Raw genomic sequence first — 12,036 nt, 5'->3', positions numbered from 1 at the left:
TTACTCTGAATACACAGGTTGCTGAGTGAATGGTGCTGAACATGAAGTTTAACTTCATTTATGATGTTGAGACATATATATGAAATTTTGTATTGGATGTATGATCAACGAGAAATAATGATTAAGAATCCATGTTAAAATCAACTGGACACTAATAGACCTTAATGTGCAGCCATCTTCTTAGGAAGTCCCACTTAATTTACCCCAGTTTAGAAAAACATTTAGGGAGAGCTCTGGCAAAGGGAAGATCAGAATGAACATCCATTACATGACAGATAAATCATCTCAGAGTAGACATTTTCCTTACTATCACCAATACAGAATTATATTGATCCCATTTAAGTATTTCAGATATTGTCTGCTACTTCATACAAAGTACCAGTGTTTAATTTAAAGCAGCAGCTATATCCACTGGGTTTTCAGGCAAGCTTATTTTCCAGCTGCTTGTGGAAAATATTTCTGCTGCTTGTGATGTCCCTGCCCTGGTGTTTTTCCAGTCATATCATTGCTAAAGCTAAACCAAATACGTACTATCTACTACTTGAACTTCTGTTTAGCTGAGCTACTAAACACACTACCACACTTGCACAGAGTACATAGCCTTTTGTAGACTGAAAGATTTAAGACTAAACAATCGGTCTAGAAGCCTGAGAAAATTCCTGTAGACACATTGAAAACACTTCTTTTCAATAGTCAGCTAAGTATCAAGGCTACTTAATGATCAAATCAAGATCTGCAGACACCACAGCCTGCACACTCTTTCTTAGAAGATTTTAATCTTTGTCCTTGTCCTTCAGTGGAGTTTCTTTCCAGAGCATCTTGGCTTAATAAATGCCTTTCAAGAAGGCTTCAGCACAAGTGAGAGAGTACTTGTGTAGCAATCTTGAGTTCTTATCAGCTGTATAGTGATCAGGTGAAGGAATAATTGATTTCAATCAGCAACACCTGCTTTTATAATTGCTCAAGTGATTATAATTCAATAATAAAAAGCCAATTCAACTATCTTTACTCAGATATTAACCTCTGATATACAGCATGAGAGTGAAATTGCAATTGGTTACATTCCCTTAAGAAAACAACCGGTATCATATATTTATCCTGTTTTGGTCTGTTTTCTGTCTTATTTTCCCTTGTTAATTTACATTTTCTTCAGAATAAAATATGTTTACATGTTCTCAGTTGAGACACTCCCATTGCTATCCATTTGCTACCATTGTTAGAAATACCCCATCTCTCAAAAGGTTCAATTATTTTCATTTTTCCTTAGTTATCTTTTCATGATTTGCCCTCTTCATGACAGCTTTACATTGCTGCCACATCATCAAACTTGGGTTTTCCTGTAATACCTATATCCATTTCTGAAAAACTGCTGCTAAGCTAGTTATTCTCCCGCAATTTTTGTGCAATGCCTCTGTCCTACCCAAGTACAAATATCTGCAGTTGTTCTGATTGAATTGCACCCAGTCTTTTTTGTAGGCATGCCTCCATTTTGTCAAGATCATTTGTATTCTAAGCCTGTATTTCTCCATTCTTGCAGTCATTCCCAGCTTTGTGTTGTGTGCTTGTGAAGTTTGCAGGCTCTCCAGTCCATCTTCCAGGTGTCTAATGAAAGTATTGAATACTAAGAGTTCCAAGAGATGTTACTGCAGATTTCTTCTCAGCACATCTCATTCTGCCTACTAAATTAATATTAACTACCAACATATTACATTTTCTTCTTATTTTCTTCTTTTCTTTTTCTAATGAGACTTTTTCTCCCCTGAAAGCAGAAGTAAAGATAAGTAAGTCTGTGATTCCCTCCCCCCCCCAGCTTTTTCTTCCTTCACAAATTAAACCAGGAGTTTGTCTTTTTAAAATCTTGTAGCATCTTCCTCTTTTCTGTAGGTTCTCAACAGCAAATCTCTTTTTGACAAATGTCTGACCCAGAGAATTCCATGATGAACATTTTTTTTTGGCATAGCTGATCTGAAAACAACCATGTGTATTCTGTTAGCTGCTCTAGTAACCTGTTTTAGACTTTGTCTCTGATGTGTTAGTCATTGGCTTGCAGTTGTGAAGAGTGAAATAAAAAAAGAAAGCAAACATGACGATGATCTCAGTCCCATTTGTCCGTACCATTAACTGTTCTTCAACAACCAGACTAAAACTCTACTGATCATCTGCTTAGCACTGATATAGCTACAGAAATTATAACAAGATATTACTCATATCCCTCATTAGGTATCTCATATAGGCATTTCTAATTTCACCTGTTACGTACTTAGACTATGTGCTATGGTTGTTCTTACCAACCTGACCTGGTTTCTACCTTCTGTATACACTTTTCCTACCTAGAATATGAATCTTTACAATGTTTATTCTTAGCAAGATGGAGCTTAACGTCACTCATCTTGGCCACTGGAAGGTAGTGACAGCATTTTTTTTTGAGAGACGTAGTTATATTTTATCCAATCAGCAGCCAGGATTAGTGTTTTATGACCCTACTGGAAAAACAGCATATATAACATATAACATATAACATATAACATATAATTGGTGCCAATCGTGAGCAGGAGGAGCCCAGCCATCTGGGGACGTCACTGTTAATTGCATGGTCATGGTGCCACCTTTCCACAGGCTGCACATAGCCACATTGTGCTTCCAATGGCATGGCACAACTGCCAGCTCTTAAAGGCAAGATGCCACTGCAAGGGAAAAGGAGTTCATACAGCAGATTGGCCCTGTGAGAACACATCTGCATGACACTGGAGAGATGTGGGCATGAGCATCAAAAAGGAAACTTTAGGAGCATGATCTAGCATGTATCTTGTTTTATGCATTGTATGCAGAACAAACTCAGGTTCCTTTAGTCTACTGGGTGCCAAGACTCAAACATTGTGCTGGTTTTCGGGTTTATGTCATGTTGAATGATCAGAAATGAAGTAACTACTGGAAGAGTAAATATTTTAAAATATTTTAAAATTTATTCTACATGAAAAAATAAGACCAAAATGTTAGTTTTGTTTTTAACTTGTTTAATCTTGTGCAACTCTGTTCATATTGTTTGAAGGTTAATTTATAGCATAGTGACAGAAGGACTAACAGACATATTGTCAGTAGAATTGGTGAAGTTGATACTGAAGGCTTTCCCAGTGACTTGACGCAGCTCATGAGTGGCTTATACAGAGACGAAAGTAGGCACAAGTAACTCTGTTATCAGCAAGAAATGTATGTCTTGCACTCTTGACTTAATATCTTGGTGTTGTGGTTCAAACCCAGCCAGACAACTTGTTCACTCACTTCCCCCACCTTCTTGCCCTCCCTCTACTCCCGGAGGGACAGAGGGGAGAACTAAAAAGAATGCAACTCCCACGGGCTGAGGTAAGAACAGTTTGGTAACTAAGGTATAACACAAATCACTACTGCTACCACCAGTGATAATAATGATAAAGGAAATAACAAGGGAAGAGAATACAACACCTCACCACCAGCTGACTGATAACTTGCCCCCCCAGCCCGACCAAGCACCGACCCATACCTCCTCCAACCCTGCAGTCCTAGCCCTTCCGGGCAACTCCCGTTGCATCCTGGGCATGACGTGCTGTGGTATGGAACACCTCTTTGGTCAGTTTGGGTCAGGTGTCCTGTCTCTGCTTCCTCCCAGCTTCCCCTCCTCCCTGGCAGAGCATGAGGCTCACAAAGTCCTTGGCCAAACCAAAACATCATTGTTATCAGCTCTGTTCCCGAGCTGAAAGTCAAAACACAGCACTGCACCAGCTACCAAGAAGAAGAAAAATGACTGCTACTGCTGAACCCAGGACACTTGGTCCATATTTTCTTTCTAATTCCCTTTGTTTCTTATTTAACCTCATATATAAGACAATGGGAGAATGTAAACCTGACCCAAATGATGGTACATGCTGACTCAAGTACTTCTTTCAGTACTTGAGTCCTATGAAGGGAAGTACCGTGAATGCCATGGTACAAGTAATTATAAACTAGGAGAATCTATTGATTTTTCTTACACACTGAAGTGCTCCGGTATGTACCTGGTTAAAGAGGACTTAGGAACAGGCCCCTGCCAAATAATGGGTTATCTTGCTTATTGCTGACTCAAATCTTAAAAGCAGTATCGCTGAAGATGCATAAGGAAAACATAACCCATCTCAGTCTGTCTTAAGCTTCAATACTCGTCAAAGTATTTGAGTTACCAGAGTAATTTTAGTAGAATTATTAGAGTCATAGACCTCTAGTACTTCTAAACATTCTGCTGAGAAGTTTAAAAATAAATTTAAGCAGAAAAATCCACAGATATGTCTATAAGATGGTGTAGGGAGAAGAGTCTGATGGAGGAATTATGTTTTTGAAAGCTTCCCCTTCATAGTACAGCTTTCTTAGGTCTTCTGAAACGATGTGAAAACTCCATGCAAAACTGAATGAATTAAAGACAATTCCTGTCATTGTAAGTTTTAAAAAATATTTCTTCTCTGACCTTTCTGCTGTAAGGGTTACAGATGGTTTGCTATGAGAAGTTGACACCTGATACTCAAAATGAGAATTGTTTCGTTCTGACGTTTCAAATAATTGTGTATTGTTGCCCATTCCATGGGCATAATGCTTACAAGGCAGAAGGCTTGAAGAAACCAGGGGCTTGGACTCTGTGCCCAAGAAAATAGTGCTGCAGGGAGAGCAGCCTAACAGTAAGCAGCCTTGGCAAATTCTAGAAAATTAAAACTATTCAAAAGGCTTTACTTTTTGTTTGTTTGCCTAGTTTTAAAATGATATTCTCAGTGGAGATGTCTGGAACACTGCCTATTTGCATCAACATGAGGCAAAAATTGTCATTTTATTTAGAAAGAGTTGAATTTGGTTGAACAGCAAAGGTACTTCTTGGTATATGACTTGATGAAATACATTTCTGGTTTGCAGCTATGGCTATACTCTGTCTTCACCTCTTTAGAGAGCCTGTTTGTCCAAAGGGGTAGCTGCCAGTCTGGGAATATTGCAAGGCATTTTCACGGAGCATTATAAACAAGATGTTTTCTCTCACATGGATCTCATTTTTATTTTCTCTAGGTCAGTTGCTACCCTTGCTCAATGATAGATTACTGAAAATACGTGATCATGGTGCATGGCAAAGCACGACAGCACAGGGCTACTTACACAAGGTTTCTTCCCTGTCTTACAGACAATCTGTAAAGAAAGTGGGTCATTACAAAGCTACCTAGAGGTGATTTTTCAGATCCCAAAAATGTACTTTCTGCAATGTGAGGTTTTTTTTGTCTTTATGGGAGGGCCAAGGTCTTTGGCCAAAATACATTTGTAGGCTTCTCTTACAGAGCAAATAAAAAATCAATCCAGAAATGTGAATGTATCTGTTCAGAAACTTGCTGCATTTTCCAGTTCACAGAAGACCGTTTCCTGTCAGTACAAGAAGAGAGCTAAACCACTGATTTGTTTATGGATGAATAAAAATCCTATGGCTTTAGAGTGCTTTGTGTGTGGGGAGGGGGAGAACAAGGGAAGGGAGGGAGTTGTTGGGCTTTTTTCCCTGTGAAATAAAACCATGTTATTTATGTGCTTGATTCACCAGCAAGTGACTGCATTTAGCACGTGTTCAGGTTTTGGAATAAAATCTTTCTTTAACAACACTTACCTGACCAGAATAACAAAGCCTGGCTCAAATATAAGGGGGAATCAATTCCAGAAATAAACATCTATCTGTTCTATAACCAGTTCTAATCTTCATTTGCTGAAGCCTGAGCTGGCTCTTCTAGCTCCTTAAGTAGGGAAAACATCATATCTTGAGCTTCAGTTTCCTGCACATGCAGATTATGGGACAGCTGTCACCTTTGGGGTTTGTGGAGGGCTGCTAGGAAAGACATGACCCCAACTCTCTGCTTCCTGGTTTTAAGAATCTTCCTGGTTTTCTGTCTCTTGGAGGAGGAAGAGTAGAAATCAGCTGGGTGTACACCTGGAACTACTCCTTCTCCCATTAACACATATAGCATCCTGGTTTAATTGTGTGTTAGCATTATGTTTAGAAAGGACCACATTTACTTGATTATATGCCCCTATAAACACTGAAGTCAAATACACTGGTCCCAAATCAGGCATTGGTATAGCAATCGTAATCTGAAACAAGACATCAGCCTGAGTGAGTTTGTGAGGTTTTGTGTGTGGGTTTAAAAGAAAGAAAAGTGCTGGGATCCAGGAATGATTAAAGGAAGTTAATCTAGAAATGCTGCCATGCAGCATTCCAAATAAGAGGAGAGGACTGATTCAGCCTGTGCAGTTTGTATGCAAATTGATCGTGCACAGGGAGATTGTTTTTGACAACTTGACTCCAGCAACGCTGCAAGGCACCTAGAATGGTCCTACTTTCTATTTTCTCCAGCTCCTCATATTCCTTGAGGTCTTGATAATGAAAGACTCCTGTCCAAACTAAATGTAGCTCATGTTGACAGGGACAGCAAATACACATGGTAGCTTTCATGGTTCTCTGTGAAATCTTTTGACTTTTTTCATGCCTTTTCCATAGGGCAAGCTGTTAAACAACATATGATTTCTGTTACCTGTGTTGAGATTTCAGCAGTAGGATTACAAAAGATATGCAGGTCTTTAGAAAAAAACCATTCAGAAAATGGTGTTTGAATGCTCTTTGGACTCTCTTTAGGCTTCAAAGGAACTGCAACACTTTCTCCTTAACCTCAGTAATTGCTGCTTAACCAAAGAAAAAGAAAAAAAAAAAAAAGCAGATTTTAAAAAGAAATCGTGCAATCTAGAAACATACTTTCCATCTGTGTATTGCGGCTGAAATCCAAAATAGGCCAGCTGGTCATAGCACAGCTCACATATTCACGGTATCTATCCTCTGAATAAGTCATTTCATCATAAACAGTGGAAAGCAAAAAGTGGAGCCTTAGCTTCTCTGATTTTCTCCCTGTATTTGACACTCAAAGGACTGGCAGGTACTAAAAGATTCCTCTTTGATGTTAAATTTGATACCGTCATTGCATTTTACTTGCTGCTCAAATATGTCTTTTTAAAACTGTGTGATCCAGGATGTGGAGTGGAATGTTTGTTGTGGCAAATGCCTCTCTTCATTGGAGCAGTTTGGTCTGGCAGTGTTCCCAGTTTGCTGTAGATTTAGCAAGTAAGTTGTGCACAATCCCTTGATTTTTGTTCTTGCTTTTTGTGGCACTCTCTCTATATCTTGAGACCTCCTGGAGTTTTACAGTAGTGTCTTTCAGCATATACATTTTACATCTAATCAACAGGGACTGATCCCAGCAGACTAGAAATTCCTCTTTAAGTAGTGGGAAATCTCTCTTCCCCTCTGTATTATTGATTTTGCTTTGTGCATAGAGGCTGCAACCCTCCCCACTCCTTCCCAGGGCTGGAATGTTTTAAACCAGCGATTGCCACTCTGTGCTGAATCCTTTTAGATAGAAGACAAGAGATGATGTTATGTAGAGGAGGAGAAACAAATGGCAAAACCCACGGTAACAGCACCCAAGGACCATGATGTTAGTCATTGTAGTCTTTTGAGGTGATCTAAAACAGTTCTGATCAGATGCAATGGATATAGAGCCAATGACCAAGCTTCATATGAAACATAACCGGTGAAGGAAATATGGACATGGAAGGGGAAACTCCTGCAGTTATGAAAGGTTCTCAGGCTTTGACTAGCAGTCTGTAGGTGTGGAGGCACCAGACTATATGAAAATGTATAAGGGTTTTGGCACTGCTTAAGTTCTTCCTGTCTTTTGTAGTTTGGGGAGGCCTCCCCATCTGTCTCGGTGGCCCTCCACTGAACTTGCCGCAGTCTGTTGAAGTCTTTCTTGCACAGAGGAGAATTATGTTGAATGCACATAAAAACTAGACCAAATGACAGCTGAACTTACGGTTTGGTGCTTTATTATTTTATCTGGTTTTACATTCTTAAAGTATGAATCTAGACAGAGTGTGTTTAAAGTACCTTGTCTACATAATGGTCAGTCTTTTGGATAAATCAGTGATGGAAAGCATGAGGCTAAAGTCTGTATCCTCAGCAAGCGGATATTAGGTTTGGAGTGGGAACATATGCAAAAGAATGGCTGCATTCATAAATGTAACCAAAACCCCTGCTGTACATACAATGCAGTTTCCATGCACAGTCAGTCATGCACACCTGTATTATATCTCCATGGCTAAATAAGTGTAAGCACAGCCTTACTTCAGGCTCTCAGGAAAATACTACTATGCTTTGTAATTGCAGCTGTGTGCTAATATGATGCCTCCTCCCCATTAGCAATTGTTTTGTACTTGTAATCGTATGTCCTTTTCTGTACTCCTTAAAGAACATCAGCTTAATCCAATTTTGCTTTTTCTTTAATGACAAAATGTCTCATTTGGCTATTAGTTACAAAAGTGCACTTACTAGACACAAGTTTACTAACATTACAGAATCATTTAGGGAAAAGGGAACTTCTATAGGTCCCCAGTCCGACACCTAACTCAGAGCAGGACCATCTCCAAAGTTACAGTAGGTTGTTTAGAGCATTGTCCAATGAGTATATGAATATCTCCAAGGACTGAGACTCTACATCTTCTCTGGGCTACCTAACCCAGGGTTTTACTGCTCTCATCATGCAGCTCTAGCTGGAGTTTCTGTTGTTGCAACTGGCGTTCATTGCCTTTTTCCCTATTACTTTGCATCTCCGAAAAGACTCTATCTGTCTTCTCTATACTACCCATATCTTGGGTGGCTATAGAGATAACATGTATGGTAGCTTGGAAAAACTTGGTTCTTAATGAACCCTGTAGGTCCTACTGTAAATCTGAAAGGATTCCCTCTCCTTCCAAGTGGCTATGAAGTGGGTTTTTCTCTGTGAAAATTATCACAGTTGTTCGATCCTTTGGGCTATGCCTGTCCACGGCATTTGTTCTCAACTCTGGTGTGTGTATTGGAGTGTGTCCTGCTTGTTTCACCTGCATGGATATGCCCTGTGCTAGTTCTAATGTGAAAACTAGAGAAGTCTATGAGATTGTGACATAAATTTTCACACAGGGTTGGTAGTGATAAAAGACAATTGATCCCTGAGATAGGATTCAAGATTTCAGTCTCTCTGGAATGAAAGTGGAGCACAGGTCTGTGTGTTTTCTCCCAGCTCTCCAGTCTCCCTCTGTGGCCTGGCTCACACTGCATGTGTTCAATCCTCTCTTACCTTCATGGCAAGATACGTGCCACATGCACCTCCTATCAGGATGAACAGCTCTATGCAAATGAATTTCACTGCTTTTGATGAGATCAGGTGGACTGCTCAAGAAAAGCTGGCAGTCTTTACATATGTACTTGGACAGTGTTATATACAATGTATTTTGCTTCCTACCCTAGAAATTGTTTATTCAAATCTGGTTTTGTGTGAGTGGCTCAGGCATAAACACTTGTTGTCACTCAAGCAGGATTAAGTGTGGTTTATATCCTTCCAGATTTGTTTATTTGTGGTGTGGTTCCATCCTTAGAGATGCCTGATTGTTGAGATTTGTGCTAATTCTTTGCCTACTCATATACTTAGCTTTACTCAGTTAAGTAATACTGCCAAAGTTTAGCACGAGCCTGTTAGACTGAGGTCTGCCTCTGTATTAACTTACTGTAATGAAAATGTAAAATAACCGCAGCAAACCCCTATTCTAACTACATATACAATCAAATATGCCCTTAAGTAATTGGAACTGTAGGATAGAAAGCAAAACATTGCAAATCGTACTGGTTTGCAATAATTCATAATCCTTTAAGCATATAAATCCACCAGACAGCTTCAAAGTGCAATTTCTGCCACCAGCTATGTTCAAAATACACTTACATACTTCGTACTAAACTATAGCATCAAGCAACAAGCTATGCTCTAGGGATAGTGTAGAGCCCCTATCACTCCTCTGCCAGTCCTGGGAGCTGTCATGTCTTAGGGAGGCAGAGTGCCTCCAGAGCTGCTCTTGCATCACTATTAATTAGGGAGCAGTTTGCACTCCTTTCTGCATCTTGTCAGCTTTAGTGGCTGGTGTGCAGGATGAGATAGTTTCGTCCCCTTAGTGTATGCCATAAGAACTGCTACAGTGGGTTAGATTGGAAGTTCAGCCAGCCCAACACGCATTTTCTGACAGTGGCCTGCAGCAGATGTTTAGAGAAAGAGAAGCAGAACAAGGCAATTACAGAGAGATACATTCCAGTGGTTTGCTGAGAAACCAGGAATGTGGAGGCTGCTTGAGCCAGATATTGTCTCTACACTTTAGCATATGATAGCTGTATAGGCTGCCAGTGAACTTGTTTTAATCTCCCTTTGAATTATTTTTACTCTTCCTGCCTCCCCAATATCCAATGGCAATATATGCCATAATGATTCTCTGATGTGTGAAAAAGTTATTTCTTCTGCTGTCTTTAAACCTACCACCTGCTAACTTCACTGGATATTTTCTCTCCCCGCTCACCCTCTCATTCTTGCACTATGAGAAAAAAAGCACTCTAGCCCAGTGTTCAGCAACACCCTTAGCTGGAAACAGTCCCCTCCTGAGCACTGCTTACACAAGGGGTGCCAGCAAGGAAAAGGATATTTTTTTGCCCAGGTTTTGCTCAAATGCATCAAAACCAGAAGGATACTATCTGGCAGTCACCTCCAACAATCCCCTTGTATCGAGGAGTAGAGAAGGCTCACCTACATAGATTTTTGCCACAGATAATGGCAAACATGGGGGTAGATATACCTTTCTGTACCAAGAACAGCAAACACCTTCTAGTGAAATCAAAGCATAGTTCTTACAGACTTGTTCTAAAGGAGAATGTGAAGGGGATGTTTTTACTTTAAGAAATGCCCTTTCAATTGAAACATCTGTGTAAAATTCATTACATTGTTTTCTTTCAAAAAGAAATGACAGTTCGGTTCAAAGCTTTGGAATTATACTTAGATTTTTCTTTAGGGGAATGTTTTGTTTCATTTTGAAATTAAGTTTACTGGAGTTTAATTTTAAAGAAAACAAAGAAAATGAATAAAAATGCAGTGAAAGCAAGAAAGCCTGCCTTGCCTACCACTGTGAGCTGCTTCTGATAAAAAATGCTCCTCATCAAAATAACAAGCCCCTTCCACCTTCTCTAATATGAAGAATTAGATCTGTTTAGAAAAGTGCTAGAGACTGTCTTTAAAATGGTCTTTGGCAGGCTGTGTGTGCTGCACAGCCCAGACCTTCGATCTGATAATTATGATCAAAGTTACATTTTACTCTATTTGCATATTTTAAAACAGATTCCAGGTAGCTAATTGCAAGAGAACAAGAGAAGGGTATTTACAGAGCTGCATTTCATGCTTTCCTCACATTTATGTTGCATTGGGTCAGAGTTTTCCACAACTAAAAGAGCCAACTGAACAACAATCCCTATTCACAGTATGAAAAGAGATACTACAAAAATTAGTGTCTTCTAATGCCTTATTTGACATTTCTCCTTATTATTTAATTATTTAGTTCCAGGACAGACACAGTGAAGTAAAATAGGTATTAATACGGCTAACAGACTATCGGAGACTTTGTGGGTGCAGGAAGTAGATTCTGGGAAGCAATGGCTGAATATTCTTGGTAAAGATCTTTCTAGCAACTGATCAGTATTTATTTTAGGAGATGTCTGAAATATATGTGTTATCAATAAACTGCAAAGAAGTGTTCTCCTGCAAGTCAATGTGATTGCCAAAAGACTACTACTACGTAAATTAAAATCTGCTAATTGTTTAGTGTTGCCAAATGTTTAACTGGCCTCTGAAACTTGGCATACACAATGAAAATTAGTTACCAAATGGATAAAACAATAGCAGCTATGAAGGAAATTTGATCTTGTTCTCTGAAGTTGTGTGCTGAGATGGAGTGCTATGCTGCCGCTGTATCATGCTGGATGAGCTGGGTGAGCGGTGAGATGCCCAGTACACAAAGGTAGCTGTGGGAGGTGCAGAGACCTATAGCATTGCAGCTTGGCTCAGTGGGTCTGGGCTTAGTGAAGGAGCACACATTAGAAAGTGTAGCAGCAGTAACAGC

General features: G+C 39.6%; 2 long non-coding RNA genes across 3 annotated transcripts in view; one reads left to right on the top strand and one right to left on the bottom strand.

Annotated features, from left to right (window-relative positions):
- The window catches only part of LOC133267055 (uncharacterized), a 497,367-nt gene that overhangs the window by 188,446 nt on the left and 296,885 nt on the right, over window positions 1–12,036 (bottom strand). The gene's annotated exons all lie outside the window — the stretch shown is intronic.
- The window catches only part of LOC133267048 (uncharacterized), a 41,888-nt gene continuing 36,574 nt past the window's right edge, over window positions 6,723–12,036 (top strand). For both annotated transcript variants that reach the window (XR_009742618.1, XR_009742619.1), the window contains exon 1: window positions 6,723–6,950. This is a non-coding gene — a long non-coding RNA (uncharacterized LOC133267048). The remainder of the gene's footprint in view (window positions 6,951–12,036) is intronic.

The sequence above is a fragment of the Pezoporus flaviventris genome, unplaced genomic scaffold, assembly GCF_033815535.1.
Source record: "Pezoporus flaviventris isolate CSIRO_AGI_PZ_B2104156 unplaced genomic scaffold, CSIRO_AGI_Pfla_v1 ptg000007l, whole genome shotgun sequence".
NCBI classification, from domain to species: Eukaryota; Metazoa; Chordata; class Aves; order Psittaciformes; family Psittacidae; genus Pezoporus; species Pezoporus flaviventris.
This window is presented reverse-complemented; position numbering and strand designations above follow the sequence as displayed.